Consider the following 18,620-nt stretch of genomic DNA (forward strand, 5'->3'; position numbering starts at 1 on the left):
ATGAGTGTAGAATTTTTCTTTTTTAATTAAGTGAAGGAGAGATTGCTTTTTTCTTTCAAAAAACTTTTTTTTTTTCCTTGCGGTACGCGGGCCTCTCACTGTTGTGGCCTCTCCCGCTGCGGAGCACAGGCTCCGGACGCGCAGGCTCAGCAGCCATGGCTCACGGGCCCAGCGGCTCCGCGGCATGTGGGATCCTCCCGGACCAGGGCACGAACCCGCGTCCCCTGCATCGGCAGGCGGACTGTCAACCACTGCGCCACCAGGGAAGCCCTAGAGCCCATTTCATAACTGCTGTCCATAGTCTGCCCGCAGTAGTCAATTCACAGCTATTGTTATCATTATCATTATTTTAAATTTAAAGCTCTCGAGAATATAACCAGAATTCTATTAAACATCTATTATGCTTTCTTTTTATTTTTTTTGAGCAAGAACTTACAGCCTTGTAATTTACTAACAAACCAGTTAGAATTAGATTCAGCTTAAAATGATAGAAAACCCCAAATAACAATGACTTAATAGGAGAGTTTATTTCTTACTCATATAAAAGAAATCCAGAGGTAGGCAGTCCAGGGTTGATAGGGGAGCTTCACAAAGTTCTCAGGGACTCAGTCTCCTTCTTCCCTTTACCTCCATGATCCTTAACATGTCACTTCCATCTCATGGTCCAACTTGGCTGCAGCCATCACATGTGCTTTCTACCAGGAAGAAGGAGGAAGGGGAGATGAAGGGTGCATCCTTCCCTTTTAAGGATCCTCCCCTAAGTCAGACCTCCTGAAAATTGACATACATGCCATTGGCCACAATTTAGCCACATTTAGCAAAACACCTGCTATAAGTTAGGGGTTTTATTATTAAGGAAGAAGGAAATGGATTTTGAAGGAAACCTGAAGCTTCTGCTGTGCTAGTAATAATAAAACTTATAAGTTATAGTAAATATTTTAATTTAGATTATCAACTTATTTCTTTAAATGTAATATGAAAAAATCAGCACACAAAAAACAGTGTTTGAAATTCACATCTTAAATTCTAATTAACAACGTCTTTTATAAAAAACATTGTCCCAGAGGTCATAAAATCTTGGTATTCATGCCTGGGCTTTGCTTCTAGCTTTTTGCCTTGGTCAGATCACTTTCCCTTGCTGGGCTTTAGTTTCATATGTAGAATGAGTAGGGTTAAACTAGGATATCTCTAAGTTCGTTCCATCTCTACCTACTTTTACCAAATGTAATAGGTAAATCTCATGTTTTCTTACTAGAATTTTAAAGTAGTATAAGTGTTATAGGGCAAAAATCTCACAATGAGCCACTTTTCTCAGGAATAGATACAGATTTATCTCTGTGCATTTATACCTTGCCTTCTCTGAGAAAAATTAAAGACTTCTATTGTTCTTCACTTGTGCAAAAGAAATATAATTACAAAATGAAATAAGCAGAACAAACACTGAGAAAGAGATTAAGCTATCATTTTTTTTTTGCTGAGCATATTTAGAGAAAATCCAAAGTTTCAAATATAAACAAATATTAATCAAGATTTTAAAAGGAGGCTGGATGCAAGGAGGCTGGATGCAAGATAAGGAGGCTGGAGGCAAGATAAGTTACAAAAACAAATAGCCTTTTCCTTTAGTCTATCAAAAAAGCTTTCAGAAATGAAAATTGGAAAAATATTCTATGCACAATAGCAAGAAAGATGATAAAATATTTAGGATTAAAAATTATAAGAAAGGCAAAGTGCCTTATGGATGATAACTGTCTGAAACAAATCCGTTTTCAATAGATTTCTTAAGTTGCCTCTTTGGGACTTGAAAGTTTCTTCTGTGAGAGTACGACAGTTAATCCAGTTCAGTGGACATTAATTGATAAATCCAGTTTAACAGGTTTTAATTGAGGGCTTATGTGTGAAGTCCTGTAATGGAAAAATTTAGAAGCGGAAAAAAAAGACTCTTTCATGGAGCTTATGGTAGGGAAAACACAATAAACAGATGATTAAGAATTGATCAGGGCTTCCCTGGTGGCGCAGTGGTTGAGAGTCCGCCTGTCGATGCAGGGGACACGGGTTCGTGCCCCGGTCCGGGAAGATCCCACATGCCGCGGAACGGCTGGACCCGTGAGCCATGGCCGCTCAGCCTGCGCTTTCGGAGCCTGTGCTACGCAACGGGAGAAGCCACAACAGTGAGAGGCCCGCGTACCGCAAAAAAAAAAAAAAAAAAAAAAAAGGATCAGCGAGAAAAAAGGAGGAAGATTATGCTCTGGTGGGCATGTATAACAAAGAGGCTAACCTAATCTAAGGGATTCAGGACAGAGACAAAGTGAGACTTATGCTGAGATCCAAAGTAAGAACGGGAGTCAGCCAGGTGAAGGAGGTACAGAAAGAGTGCCCCCAACACAGGTAATAGCAGGTGCAAAGAGCTGGATTTGACATTGAACCTGGTGAGAAACTGGAGCTTAAAAAGGAACTTGGCAGAGTGGCATTCGATGAGGCTGAAGAGTTAGGTAGCAAGCAGCCGGGTTTCATGTTGCCATGAATCTTATAAGGAGTGTTAAGGGTTTTTTAAACTGTGTTCTAAGAGGATTAAGAAGCTATGGAAGGTTTTAAAAAGGAAGTGACTTGATAAGACTTGCATTTTCAAAAGATCCTTCTGGAGAATGAGTTAGGGAGGAAGTAGATGGAAACAAACCAGTTTGGAGACAGTTATAATTGTCCACATGAGAAGTGATATTGGCTTGGGCTGAAGTGGTACAGCACAGATTCAGAGACTTGTACAAATTTGGGTGATATTTAGGAGGTAGATAATACAGGAGCGTGACTGTATTTGTGAAAAGAGGGAAGAAGATACTGTGTTCGTGGGCGGATTGATGGTGGTATAATTCTTCAGATATATCTATTTTTTTGATAATCAATGTCAAGTATCTATTTTTTTGTGACTCTTAACAATACAGCCCAGCAGTTAATAGAGAAACTGACACTCCCTTTATGTTGTTCTAAATAGGTATACTCATCAGAATAAAAAATGTGACTCACACCAAATGCTCTAACCCAGCCAGCAGGGTCTTCAATACTCCCAGCCTTCAGAATTAATATTCTTTTCTGTTGAGGATAAATTCAAACCTATCGAGGTTTCCTCAGGCCTACAGTTTGTGTTAGGTGTTCCCAATTTTTCCAGCGCTATTTTATACCTCTAGGACTTCTTTATAAAGCCAACACTTTTTCAAGCTTCCAAGGTTAGTAATTGTGATTTCATTATTAGTTGATTGAAAGAACACAGAGTGACAAATAGCTACTATAAATTCAGTAATGCTTAAAATTTGTATATTATTAATAGCAGTAGTGTTGACATATATTTGAAAAATAATGCAATGGTATGTGAAAGACACACTCTTCCATTTCCAAGGCTTAGTTTTCCTATGTATTCACAGACCCTTTGCAATAATTTAGTGGATTTTCCTACTTCCACACTTTACCCAGAAATCCACAGACCAAATTTTATCTTTCAGATGATCATAAATGTTTTTGTTTCAAATAAGAAGCAAAGGTACCATTAACATGATCTCTTCAAGAACTGCACATTCTTTAGAAATCAAAGAATAAATTTTTGCTCCCTCATGATGGCATTTAGACAGGGCCATGAGATTATATAAGCAGGTATTGTTTCTGCTCTGGCATAAAAGAACCTAGAGTTTAGAACCTGGAGTTTCTCCCCAGTCAGGGCATACATTGCATTAAAGCAGTTTATCTGTCTCTGAACATTATTATACAAAGAATTCTTATTTTAAGAATACACATCAGAACTAGACCTAAGGAGCCATTGGGAACCAGCAGACCTCTGAGGATTTGCTGCTGCCTTCTTTTCTTGGTCTTGTGGAATCCAAGATGTTCCTCTCTCTATACATAGCATCTCAGCTTCTCTCTCTGCAGTTTAGCTTTGCAGTCACTATTGATGAAGGATGCTATACCATCTGTCTTCCTTTTCAAATCCCTGAAAGAGCAAGTCTGATTACTTTTATCTCTATTTGCAGAGCTCTTCCCACCATCCACCCTCATCGGCTGGCCTGTGCTGTGCCAACTTTGATTGGGTTTTTTTTTTCTATAAATTTATTTATTTTTGGCTGCGTTGGATCTTCGTTGCTGTGCGCGGGCTTTCTCTAGTTGCAGCGCACGGGCTTTCTCTAGTTGTAGCGAGCAGTTAGTGGTGCGCGGGCTTCTCATTGCGGTGGCTTCTCTTGTTGTGGAGCATGGGCTCTAGGTGCACAGGCTCAGTAGTTGTGGCTCACAGGCTTAGTTGCTCTGTGGCATGTGCAATCTTCCTGGACCAGGGCTCGAACCTGTGTCCCCTGCATTGGCAGGTGGATTCTTAACCATTGCGCCACCAGGGAAGCCCTGATTGGATTTTTAGGTCATCTCTGCCTAAGAAAACCTTAACAATACTTCCCTGAATATGAAATACAGATAAGACCATCTCAGCTAAAAGAAGAGATGGGACATGTTAATACCGATGTGTCCAGTATATCTGGCAGGGAATAACCAGGAAGGTGAGATGAAGAGGGAAGGGAACTATGTTGTGACAAAAGTAATTCAGGCACTTCACATACGTCTATAACACCACACATTATCTTCAGAGCAAAACCAGCGAGTTTATAAAATTTCTCCATTTAATAAAAGACAGTGGGGCGTTGCGGGAGTGAACACTGTGCTTTGTCATCCAGCAGATCCGGGCCTTTATGACTCCAGCTCTTGAGCTGTTTGCAAACTCATTCTAACCAGGAGTGTTTAGCTGTCCCTGGCATCAGTCAGTACTGTATGCTTAATTCTAGGGAGAACACTGATTAATCAGTCAACTTGGTTAAGTTTAGGTCAGTCAAGACAGTTTTTAAGATGCTAAGCAAATATGTAATTGCTAAACATTTGAGAATTGCCTGTGTACTGTCTAAATGTGTAAGTCCTTTAAAAATAAGGTATATGGGCTTCCCTGGTGGCGCAGTGGTTGGGAGTCCGCCTGCCGATGCAGGGGACACGGGTTCGTGCCCTGGTTCGGGAGGATCCCGTGTGCCGCGGGGCGGCTGGGCCCGTGAGCCATGGCCGCTGGGCCTGCACGTCTGGAGCCTGTGCTCCGCAACTGGAGGGGTCACAGCAGTGAGAGGCCCATGTACTGCAAAAAAATAAAAAATAAGGCATAGTTTCATTATAAAGATAGACTTTGACAATCTGAAAACATTAAAGTAGAAAGAAATTTAAATCATCATCCTAATGTTCAAAGTTAATTATTGTGATAATTTGACATATTTCGTTCTGATCTTTTTCCTGTATGCCTACTTTCTTACATAGTTTTGGTGTAGATACAATTTACCCTTTTACTTCTAAGTATTCCTTTTTAAAACCAATTCTTTTAACTATATCATGTGTTTTTCTAAAGTCATACTCCTCTCTGTTTTCTTTTATCTAGGCTTCTGCCATGCTTCAGAAGGGATTTCAGTTAGGTTTAGGAAATATATCAAGTACAGTAAAATAAAACAGAAAAAAAAAAGTGAATTAGAAAAGAGATTTCAAAAAAGGAAAACAAGGAAGTTTTTCTATGTGGCTTGGCAACCTCTCCTCTGTACCTTCCTTGAGTTCTTCTGGCCCAAAATATGTTTCTAGAGCCTGTAAGCTGAAAGAAACTATGCCTAGATAGTTGGCCAAGGATTGTGTTCTATTTTTGCAGTGAAATGCATATTTATCATTAAGTGGACTTTATTACACCATTCCATGAGGCTGTTCAGAGTGACCTTTACAAAATTATCCCAGTACTCGTGCTTACAGTTCTGGAAAAACAACAACAGCAACTACAAGCAACTCCATACTCATTTTATGTGCTTAGTACAATGGCAGGAAACCAGATGACTCAAAGAGTTACTATCATTCCAACTTCATTGATTCAGAGCCTCAAAAGATCAGAATCTATCAAGATTCCTTGCAAATGTTTTGTTAAACTGTTGTATCTAATATCCCCATTCACAGATGAAAATTGAAATTTTATAAAATCATTTAAAAAACACTTACTGAATGTCCATGTGGTAAAGGTGTTGATGAGCAAGACAGCGTTCCCATCTTCAAAGTGTTCCAAGGGTCTAGCAGAGTCAGGCAAGTAGACAAGTAATTGCAATGCACAAAACTACCTTGAAAGTGTTAACTGCAGATGCAATTGTAGCACCAACAAAGCAGTTATAAGACTACGGAAATTAACTTGATTTCCATTTTGCTTTATGATACCAATTTGTGTATCACAAAAATGAAACCACTTGAGAATTACCAACGGAGAATAAGAGAAATGTATTTTTTTCCTAAACTTAAAATGGACATGCTTTAAATTATTCAGTAAACTTCTTAGAGTCTGGCACGATTTTCTCCTCAGTTTTCTGCCACATGTTTTCTTTGAAATGAACATGATTACTCTGTATAAGAGCTGGAAGAAAACATCATTATCCAAAATCATAATGGCGCCCAAGCCATTTGATTAGTTAATCTTCAGCAATGAAGTATACCTAGGAAAAAGTCAGTTGGGGTTAGAGAGAAATCTAAATTACCAGCTGCTTTAAAGGAAAATATATTAATTTTTTATTGTGAAAAATTTCAAATGTACAGAAAAAATTTAGAGAATAGTATAATAAATATCCATTGACCTACTACCTAGCATTCAAAAATATTAATGCCATCTCATTTTGATATTATCATCATTTTTCTTCTCAGTCCCACTCACCTCCCTTCTTCCTCAGAAAAATCATTCTGTTGAACTTGGTATGCATTTTCTTCATGAATACATTTATTCTTTTCACTAAATATGTATATCTCTATAGTATCATTTTGGCTCTTTGATATTTAAGTAGATGACGTCATATTGTATGTGTCATTCTCCAGCTCACTTCTCTCAAAAATATTTTTAAATCACTGTTTTTATTCATATATCATTCATTCGTTTTGACTACCATATAGTGTTTCATCATGTGACTATACTTCAAATTAAATTACTCATTCCCTATTTGATGAACATTTAGGGTTTTGTAACTTTTTTTTTTTAATTTGCTATTGTAAACTTGTAGGGTACATCTTTTTCACATGTCCCCTTGTGTGTTTGTGTGAGTTTCTCTGGGATATATATGTCGAAATGGAATTGCTGGATTATGTTCTATATGCATCTTCTGCTATATTAAATATTGCCAAACTATTCTCCAAAGAAGATGTACCAATAAATAGTCCCATGAGCAATATATTAGAAAGAATTCATATTTTTTCTACATCTTTGAAGACACTTGATATCAGCATATTTTCAAAAACTATTTTTACCAAACTGATTATAAAAAAAAGGTCCTTTGTAATTTTCTATTTTCTTATTTTTTTATTGGCCATTTATGTTTTCTTCTCTGTAAATTATCTATTCATATGCTTTATCTATGTTTCAGTAGGATTATCTTTTCCTCATCCATTATTTGGAATTCTTTATATAATCTGAATACAAATCCTTTGTTATATACATTGCAGATATCTTCTCCTTGCCTGTCACTTATTTAACTTTATCCACGGTTACTTTTGTCTTAAAAACAGTTATTAATTTTGAGATAGTCATATTTATCAACCTTTTACCATGATTTGTGCATTTTGTTTAGTTTTGGTTTTAATCCATCTGAAATATAATTTTGTGATTGGTGTGAGGTTGGGATCTAGTTTTATTTTTGCCCTTTAGACAATATTTTCCTAACACAATTTTGTTGAATATACTTTTGCCAGAATTTCAGACTAATTGGAACTAGGTAGGGTAGAAGGAATGATGAAGCATATACAGACATCTAAGTTTCTGACTTGGACTTGCAAACTCATGGCTCTTCCCTGAATTATTGAGACAGAGATGAAGTCCTGCCCCCTCTATTCTCCATTGCCTTATGCTTCTCTAGAAGATAAGTAGCTCATTTCTTCTGTCAGCTACTTCATGCTTTTGTTGATGGAATCTAGGTGTAAGTTGCATTCGAAGAGAACGTTAGATATGCAATCAGGAGATGAGGCTCTGGAACTACATTTTCCATAGATATTCTCTACACGCTTAGAAAAAGCTTGTGTCTTCTCTAGGCCTCAGTTTCTCATCTGGAAAAGAAAAGCGTTAATCTAAACTAGGATCTATTTATTTACACTCTCAGGATCTCAGCCTTCTCAACTTTATAAGTGGGAGGATTAATTAGATTTTACAAAGATCTTTTCAAGTTCTCATATTTTAATGTAAGTTAAAATGGTAGCTTATAGATCTCTCACCATTAACATTCATGTGCTACCATAGAATCTTGTACATTATAGAAATGTGTTATCACTCCATATTATAAATTGTAATTAAATTTTTTATATATTATTTATATCTTCCACTGGGTCATTGGTTTCTACAGGAGTTAAGAAGCTTCTTATTCATCTCCATATCCTGATATGTAACAAGGTTTCTGCACAGTCTGTTTTGTAAATCAATCTAACATTTTGTAAGTCAAAAAATAGTAATAATAAACAAATTGTTTTTGATAATTTCTTTGATAATTCCCCTCAATATTTTCTCTTCTCACTCTTTCTGAAACTCAGACTAGTAATATGTTTGATTTTGTGGAATAGTCTCTATTTTTCTATTTTTTCCTCACCATTGCCTGTTCTTTTGTCTGCACTTTTTATTGATGTGTAAGGAGGAAGACAGGAAAACAACTGACTTCATTTTTTCAGTAAATAGTTGTAATTATAATGTGTATTTAATATTGTATGTCTGCTTTTTCCACTTAACATATCATAAGTAATTTGCCATGTTTCAACATTGTATTCACAACTTTATATTCCATTGAGTAAACATGCCATAATCTACTATACATTTCCCAAGTGGGACATGGTTATAGTTCTAGAGTTTTTACCATTATTAAATAAAGCTGCAATAATTATATCCCTATATGCAACTTTTTTCTCTTGGATTATTTCTTTAAGATAGCTTCCTCTGGAATCAAAAGTGTTGATATTTAATGCTTCTTGATTTCTAGTACTTTCTAGTGGGTTGTACCAACATACAGTTTTACCATGTTAGGTTATTTGAACGATTGAAATTGGCCATTGATACTGTGTCTTTTGTTCTGTTCATGTTCATTGCCCAGCCTTCTGTCATATTCTCTTCCCATTTATTTTTAAGCACCTTTAATCCATAAATGACATTTATGTGACATATTTTTCACATTTTGATATTTGCCTTTTTTTCTGGTGTTTTTAGACTCTCTAAACTTTGAATTTATATAGTTATATATATCAATCATATACTTTATAGTTTCTGCCAGTGCTTTTATGTTTAGAAAGTTTAATTTAACCATCATAAATAGGTTAAATATGTTTCTCTGGTTTTGTTAACTATTTGTGTTTACTCTGGCATGAATTATCTTTTCACATTCTGATCATTCCTCTTTTCTGATTCAAATGGTTTCCTTAATCACTGGTATTTGCTTTATATGTAAAGCTATATGTATATAATAGCTATTAACATTTTGTCTAGCATAGTTTCAGTTTCTGATAGTTTGCTTTGACTTAATTTTATATTAAACTGTTTATTCCAAATGTTAGTGATGTTTTAAAAGATGTACAAGGTGTGGTTCTGACTTACATTTTTCACCTAACTGCTGTCAAGTGGTGATGATGGCATCCCTTACAAAATTACATTTCCTTTCCTCCTTGTTCTAAAAATCTTCCTTGATCATACATTAAGTAATTATGTGTAGCCAGATCTATTTCTAGACTCTCCGTTCTGTTATGCTGATCTATAAGTCTGTTTTTGTGCCGGTAAATCCTTCACTTATTTGAAGAGAGCTCAAATTTCCTCTCTTGAGTCTTTGCTGCTCTAGCCTAGACATTCCCAGCTTCTTCAATTGCTGCCCTTGTATTTAGCAACCAACCCCTGCCCCAACACCCTGGGGGCCAGGAGATAACCGACCAGGACCCTCACTACCCTTAAGTTGCCTCACTTGGGTAAAGAAATGCATAGATGAGGGCAGCACCCAGGCCAGAAAGGAGAGTAATGAACCCTTACATTGAAATAACAGTTTCTGCCCTGGAAAGCACTTTCTTGTTTCTCATCTCCTTTAATAAGGCAGAATAGCTAACAGTGGATAAGCGCCTTCCAGGATTCAAATCCCACTGTTTTCTTACTGTGTGACCTTGGGCAAGTTTGTTAAATTCTCTGAGCCTTATTTTCCTTGACTGTAAAATGAAGACATACATGGTGGCTACTTCATTAAATTATTGTAAACATGAAGAGCATAATCCATGAACACATGGTAAGTGCTTACTAATATAAGCCATGATCATGACTGCTAAAATATTGATTATGTAAATTTATTATTTCATTTAACATTTTGAGATAGTTATTAACATACACAATTTAAAGTGGAATGAATGGGATAAGAAAGGTTCAGTAACTTTCCTAAAGGCACCAGCTAATAGAAGTGCCAGAGCTGGGGATCTCACCTCATCTGACTCCAAGGTCCGTGCTCTTTTCTGTAGATGACACGACTGCGCATCATGATGTAAAGTACTTAGAACTAGTTCTCTGAGTTCTGCGACAGTTATGTAAGTGAAGCTGTAAATTCTTAGGTAAAGGAAAATGTAAGGTTCAACTATATGATCATCTTGAGATTTCCTTTTGGTTTCAACATGGAAGGGCATTAGATTAATGGGAAGGATAGATATGGTTTTATCTTAATCTACAAATTAGCTGACATGGAAACAGATTCCTTCAAACTAAGTATTACTCAACCTGCTGCTCCAAGTGGCAGTGACATAGGCCCAGAAGCATTTGTCATCCCCACGGGGTGCCACAGGAAGCAGCACTTCCTTTCCTTCAGCACATGTTACCTGTGCTCTCAGAAGGCCCACGGCCGGGAGGGAGGCGTGTGGAGGATGCCACGTTAGCAGCCTGTGCACACAACGGCAAAGTCAAACAGAACCGGAAGGTCTAATTTTAGCCCTCTCAGCCTTGGCATTGTTCCTTTTAGCCAAGATATTTTTCATGCACCACAGTAAAGTGCTTTGTTCCAGCCTTACTGGGTACTTCACAAAGGCCCAGCAAGGACGGGTTGAGCATGATTCAGAGCCGGAAATACATCAAAGCCAGGAACCTCAATGTTGAGGGCCAGCTCTCCTCTGGCAAGTTTTGGTAAATACGCTCTTTCCAGCTACCTCCCAAAGCCCCAAGAAGGAGTGTGCGGTCGCCTCTGCTTCTCTAGCTTCTTTGTGAAACTTCAGTGCTGCTCATCAGCAGGTGTCTTTGCCCCATCGAGCCTGGGATTTGCACGTCACTCTCTCTCTTCATTCCTGCTTAACAAAGCCCACTTCTTTCCACACGTCTGGGTCTTGTTTTCTTTCCTGAGGTGTCCTGGAAGGCGCTCTAGATGAAGAACTAGAAACACTTCCACAAGTTACAAGCTGCTTCTGCGGTTTGTTCCTTACAGTGACCCGGTGAATTAGGTGAGGCAGAAACTTTCATAGAACTTTTCAAGATGAGAAAAATGGAAGCTCAAAGAAGAAGCCAACTGTTGCCAAGGTCACACAGGAAAACATGGGCAGAGTTGGGACTGAACACCGGATCTTGTGATTTAGGAAAAGGCATGGTCACATTAACCTGTCAAAGCACGGAAAATCCACACAGGTCATTTGGCAGGGCCCTGGGAAACTTTTCCTGAGGATGTCAGTGGATTTCATGGCCCAAAGTTCCAGGCTGAGAACCCAGGACGGTGGTCTTTACCTTCAGGCAAATCACCGTTTCCTATTTCCTGGGAAAATGGCAGGGAAGCTTGATCCCAGACACATCCAGAGATACCATTGTTTCCAAAGCCTTTGTAAGGGAGGAAAAGTAATTTTCCTTCTACCCTCTAGGTTCTTGGTTAAGACAGATTAACTGGAGAAAAACATAAGTTTAATAATATGTATAACTTCTTATACAAGTGAAATATCCCAAAAAATGAGTAACTCTCTGAAATGGTCCACGCTATCCCCTTAAATACTAACTTCAGCTAAAGATTAAAGAAGCTGTTGATGGGAAGGAAAGCCAGATGTGAGACCCTATCAGGCAAAGCACAGTAAGCAAGGGTATGGTTGTTATGCAGATTTAAGTCAGTTACCTTCTCCATTGATAAGAGTTCCTGGAGATTTAGTCATCCTCCTAAATTCTGTTCAGAGAGGGAGACATCTTACAAATGGAGATTTCCCTCATAAATGTAGATGTCTCCTTCAGAAGGGTAACTTCTCAGTTTTCAGAGATTCTCCTGTGTTTGCTGTTTATTAAAAATAATCAGCCTAAAATAATCCTTATGCGAAAGAGACATGTTCTGAAGTGGCTAATTCTGCGCCCCTTCACCTTTTGAGGTCTTTCCTTTGACCTTCAAATAGATCCCTCTCTGGACCTCATTGGACAATCCGAGATCTGACCTTAGGCACCCAGAAGTTATGATCTATGGCATTATCATTTCTCTATCTTTGAATTTTCCATCTTTTGAGTTTCAGTTTCAGTCATTATAATGAACACTGGATAGTGTGTTGACATTGCCAAAGCTCTTTCCTATCTTACACCTTGTGGTAACACATCTGAGATTGGGATTGTTATCATCAATCTCACAGATTTGAGCCTCAGAGGGGTTTCCCAACAGGGTAGGTGCTGAGGGTCAGAGGCTCTGACCCACAGGGCTCCCCTCCCAACACTGTGTCTCCCCATCACTGCTTCTCCATGTGCCAAGATGGGGGAGGAGGCAGCGGACCCGAGTGTCTCCTGAGCTTCTCCCCCGTATTCATCCTTTCACCCAGAGCTAACCAGGGTGGGCTTGAGAACTAAAGGTCTTTGGCCTACAGGTGAACCCTGAAATACTGCTGTGAATTAACTATTTGAAAAAAACGTGGCTTTAATTGAAAGCACCACAGAAGTTCTCTTTCCAGGATTCCTGAGGCTGTTTGTGAACCAAAGACGTTTTGTTTGTTTGTTTGTTGAAATTATTTATGTACATTTTTTTCTGATTACAATGTTATATGTGCATATTATAAAAATTCCAAAATGATACGGGGGGGGGAGTGAAATATTACCATTATACTGCCAGCAGTTACAACCACTATTAATACTTTGATGTAAATTATGTACTACCCCAAATTTCTGTGCACACTAACTTGAGCTTGTGTGCACATAAAGTAAAAAGCAAGGCGATACTACGTATACTGTTTTGTGACTTGCTGTTTTACTTAACAGTTTATTGCAATTTCTTCTCTCCTTCTTTCGTTCTTTTTCTGGACCTCAAGGGTACACTTACGTTAATCATGTTCTTCCGTTCGTGGCGCACAATCATCATTGCTTATATAAAGCCCCTCTCATGTTTTATGATGTTTTTTATCTTCCGCACTCACTTCCATTCTCCTCCTCCATTCTGTTGTATTTAGTATATGTTCTCAGGTGTTTATCCTTGAGAATAGACAGTTATTTTATGTTTGTGTGTTTTAATTTAAATAAATGGCATTGACCCAATACTAGTTCATACCAGTCCATGTAGATCTACATCACCACTTCTAATGGCTTCATCATCTCCGTCGTATAGTTCTACCAAAATCTATCTAACCAGTTTCCTTTGATGGACAGTTAGGTTATTTTTTGAAAAGGTTTTGCTTTTAATTGTTTTAAACAATGCCGAAATAAACATTCTTATATATATGTCTCTGCAGGTTTGTGATTATTTCCTTGTGATAATTTTGAAGGACCACTTTGTGAAAAATCCTTCATCCAATTTTTCATTTTTCAGTTCCTAAGGTAGTTTTGTTACTGATTCCTGGAGGTCCCCCCTCCCCACATCCTCTTTCCCTCTCTCTGTCTCTGTCTCTCTTTCAACACTTTGCTGGTCTCTCCCTAATGGCATTTAGCACAGTCAGCTTTGATCTCTGTTTCATAGGTTGTTGCTTATCGCTCAGCTGATAAGCTCTAGCTCGTTGTTGACTGAGATCACATCATAATTGATTCAACAGCGTTTCCTGTGCACCTGTTCAATGGTAGGCTCTGAACTGGATGCCAAGGTGAACGTGACAATCACGTTCCCCTTGAGGAAACCCAGGTCTGGTGAGACAGCAGACATGCCTTATGGTGACCATGCCATGGCAGGTGGCATGGTGACAGCAGTGTGTACAAGAGTCAAGGTGAGAAAGAGGAAGCCAGACAAGAAAGTCACAGGAGATGATCCCCGTCCATATCTGGAGTAGGGATTGGAGTTTATTGGAAGATCAAAGTGGACCTGATGGGAACTGCCCTCACAGCAAAAGGAACAGCTAGTAAACAACCAGAGAGAGGTTTGCGATGATACAGGAAGTTGAAGCGTAGGGTGGGAGCATGGGGAGGGTGGACAAAAGGTGGGGTGGGGACAGAGTAGGTCCCGGTGAGGATTGGATTCAGAGTAAGGATAATGGGAGGCCACTGAGGGGTTAGGCAGAGCAGTGATGTGATTGGATTTTGTGTTTTAAAAAGGTCATTTTGGCTGTAGTGTGGAAGATGGAGGGCAACACCGTAGAGGGGAAAGCAAGCGAGTTAGGAGGCTATTGCAGTCATTGAAGTGAGAGATGATCATGTCCTGCACTAAAGTGGTGGCCACAGAGAGAGGTAGATGAAATTTGAGAGAGAGTTAGGAAGTAGAATCTACAAACTACTTAACTGGATAATTGATTAGATATAACCCCCAGGCTTATAAGGGACCCTGGGCAGGTGGTGGGGCCATTTACCCAGAGAGGAGCACAGGAGGATATGCTGAGTTTGATACGGTTGTAGGATATAAAGGTAGAAATGTCTAGCAGGTAGATAGATATATTCTCTACTATTCAGGAAAGGCCTACCATAGAGATTTGGGAACCACATTTACCTTTGTAATAGATGATAATATTGAGTAAAAGTTTGTTAAATAAGTGAACAAATTAATTTTTAGTATCATACTTCCTTCAGATAGAGCATTTTACTTCTATCAAGTCACCTTTATCTGAGAATGTCAAAGTTCTTTGTCCTTAAGGCCCACCAACGTGAGTTAAAGTCTTTTTTAGAATTACTGTACAGATAAGTAAGCATTTAGGAACATGGTAAGAGCAGATGGTTCTCAGAGGGGAAAGACCACCAGCCTAAGAGTCAGAAGACTTGAGTGACTCTGCCACTACTGGTAGACACTTGAACATGTCACTTGCCCCTTGGGATATCCAAGTCCTTACTCTGGGGGCAAGGAGAGAGCTTGCACCACTGATGCTCCAGGCTGCTCCTAGCCCTGGGACTTATCTTGAATCCCCAAGGATGTAGTCGGTGCCCCCTGCCTGTTTTATGCTTGTAGGGTAGGATCTCCACTGTCATCCCAGGAGGTTCCCAGTTGGAGGGAAAGTCATCAGAGAATGCCACGAGAAAGCCCGTCTCCCCTTTTCTGAAGCTGTTCTAGTCCCCAGAGGTGGCATGAAAGGCCAGCCTGTGATCGACACTCTCCCTGCCCCCTGGGAAGAGCTGCTGGGGACTTGTGAGCCCTCAGCTTTAGGGGGATGAAGAAGAGAAGAGCAGAAAGAACCAGAGGGCCAGATATTTGCCTTTATTAGAAAAGAAAACCCCACACAATGTGTTGGGAAACTTTGAGGCTTAATTTTCAGGGTTGTTTTAACAGTCTCTGGAAACTAGCAACCTAATGTCATTTGTTTAAGGGATCCAAGAGGGTTGGTGATGGGGATCGTTTCAGCATCCCGGCACAGAGGTAAACATGCCTCCTGGCTTACGGGCTATGTGTGTTTGGCGTGGGGACAGCACACTGTGAGAGTGGGAGGGTGGGACCACCCAGTTAGGTCAGGAGACTGGGGTTCTCATCCTGGCTGTACCATCAGTTGCCTGTGTGATATTGGAAGACCTCAGACTCCCCAACTGAAACCAAGGGGCTTAAAACAGAAGAACCCAGAGTCAGGTCTTTACAAGCTTTCGCCTTCCCTAGTTGTGTGATTTTTAAAATCTTAATGCTAGACCCCAGTACAGGATCTTGAAACCATGTCGAGGATGCCAGATGGAAGGAGTGAGGAATCGGAGACAACTTGGGTTATGTTTGTGCTGCTTTGGGTGTTTTCTCGTTAGACCATCTACCTTGATTTTTATTCATGTTTTTCATCGGTGACTCCCAAGTTGACTGAGAATCATATTCACCTGAGCTGCTTGTTAAAAGTACAGACTTCCCCCTAAGGGAGGATCTCATGAAGCTGTATTTTTTTTTTTTTTGCGGTACGCGGGCCTCTCACTGTTGTGGCCTCTCCCGTTGCGGAGCACAGCCTTCGGACACGCAGGCTCAGCGGCTATGGCTCACGGGCCCTGCCGCACCGCGGCATGTGGGATCTTCCTGGACTGGGGTACGAACCCGTGTCCCCCGCATCAGCAGGCGGACTCTCAACCACTGCGCCACCAGGGAAGCCCCAATGAAGCTGTATTTTTAACACAATAACCAAGGATGATTCTTGCACTTAGGCAAGTTTGGGACACAACTGCTTAAGGGTTTTCACCTGGGGACCAGCCACAGTTGAAGTTGCCTGATGCAGGTGGGAATTTGTCTCTCTGTCCCTTGTGCTCCCCAGCTCTTGGCTGTGAACATTCATCTCTCCAGGCCCCATATTCCAAGAGGTGAATGTCTCCTGCATCCAGTTCTGAGCCCTTCAAGGCTGGAACCATGTCTTCTCTTTACACCCCACCGTGCCCAGCACAGGGCCTTTCTCATAGACGATGCCTATAAATGTCCACTGAACTGAGTTGCCCAGAGAGTTTCTATCTGCCTCAGTTAACCAGACCATCAACCATCATTGGTACAAATCCATGCCTTTAAGGACAGGAGGAGAGGAGATTAGTGAGAATTTGTAGAAACGTGTCACAGAGAAGACAGCATTGGAACTGAGCCTTGCAGAGGGAGTAAGATTTGGGCCAGTGGTAAGGAAAAGAAAGGGGGATCCAGGCAGAAGTCTAAGCACAAGCAAAGCCAGGCTCTTCCAGATATTCTCATGTTCGGGTGAGAATCCCAGAGCCCAGAGAGAAGACCTGATATATTCAAGGCTGGCCCAGGTAACTTGACACTAGAACCAGATCAACTCCATTCAAGACTCCTTCCATACCTGGCACTGTTGTGTGTTCCATAGGCCTCCCACCTGAGCCCCTAAAGCTCTTTCAACCTCTGCTCTGAGCCCTATTTCCGGGACTGTTTCCCCATCACTGTGCTCATCCTGCTGTGTGTCTGCATGTGTGGTGGTGCCACCCCAACTCAGCCCCCAAGTCTTTCCATGAATCTCACCAAGATTCAGCCAGGCTGATGGTCCAGTTACCTAGGAGAAGCCAGGCGTGCTGTTCTGTGTGCCTCATCGCAGGCAGCAAGCCTTGGTGTGTCCTGAGAAGCTGGGCTTAGGTATCAGAGTAGGCAAAGGACAGGCTCAGGGCAACTCACACACACACACACACACACACACACACACACACACACACACACCACATATATATTTTATTTGAATCCTCTTTAAGGCCAAAAGGGTCTGTGGAGGAAAGATGCTCATGGGAGCTTCTCGGACCTCCTGGTGGGTCTTTTCTCCCTTCCAGGAAGTTTCCCAGTTCTCAGAGCATTCTTACATGTTTTGCCTCTTCTGCTCTAGAATCCTGTTATCAAGACAGGGTAGGAAATGGATGAGAAGTGGCCAAACCCAAGGCAGGAAGACCAGTTAAGTGGTGGTTGAAGAATCCAGGCAAGAGATAAGAGCCTTTATCAGGAAACCAACGAGGTTTGAGACGTCCTGTTCTCTCTGTACTAAGCTTTTTACTAGCTAGCTGAGCTAGGGTAAATTATGTATTCTTTCTGAGCTTCAAACTCCTCGTCAATAAAAGAGATGGTAATGATCTCTTTCTTACAGCATTGTTATACGGGTAAATATTGTTACACAAAAGCCTTCTGTGAACTGCAGTGTATAAAAATGTGGTCTTCTCTTGCCCATCAGAACCCTTCTACCAGTCCCATTTTGTGCCTAGCACTGAGTCTCTATGACAACTCAAAGCATGAGAAATTATTTGATTTGGGGCTGGGCTGGCTTTTATCTCACAGCCTGGAACCCTAGCATAACAATAATACATTCTGGTATCTTTCCCCTCCCTTAGGTAACACATGCTCAAGTACCACCGGTTTTCAGGTAGAGAATGCAGAGCCAGCACGCACCGACTCTTTTGAGACAAGCCAGGCTGAAGTCTGTGACTCATGTTTTCATACTTAGAAAACTTATGCTGCCAGTCAATGAGTGGCGGGGGCACAAGGACCTTAAAGATCATCTTGTCCAACTCATTTTTCAGTTGGGGAAACTGAGCAACAGGAAAGGAAAGGATCTTGCCCAAGATCACAGATTTAACTAGAAATTGAGTGGGCATAAATCCTTCCCATTATGTCATGGAATCTTTTGGGGAACATGTTAAGCTTTACTGTCATTTTACCCTTTCTTTCATCCCAGTCTCATAATGAAAGAAACTACTTGGCCCATGTCACTGCAGCCCCAATACGGGGAGGACATCAATTCATTTATCAGACATAACTAAGAATCACCTTTATGCCAAGTAC

Source organism: Leucopleurus acutus (assembly GCF_964270905.1).
Source record: "Leucopleurus acutus genome assembly, chromosome: 12".
NCBI classification, from domain to species: domain Eukaryota; kingdom Metazoa; phylum Chordata; class Mammalia; order Artiodactyla; family Delphinidae; genus Leucopleurus; species Leucopleurus acutus.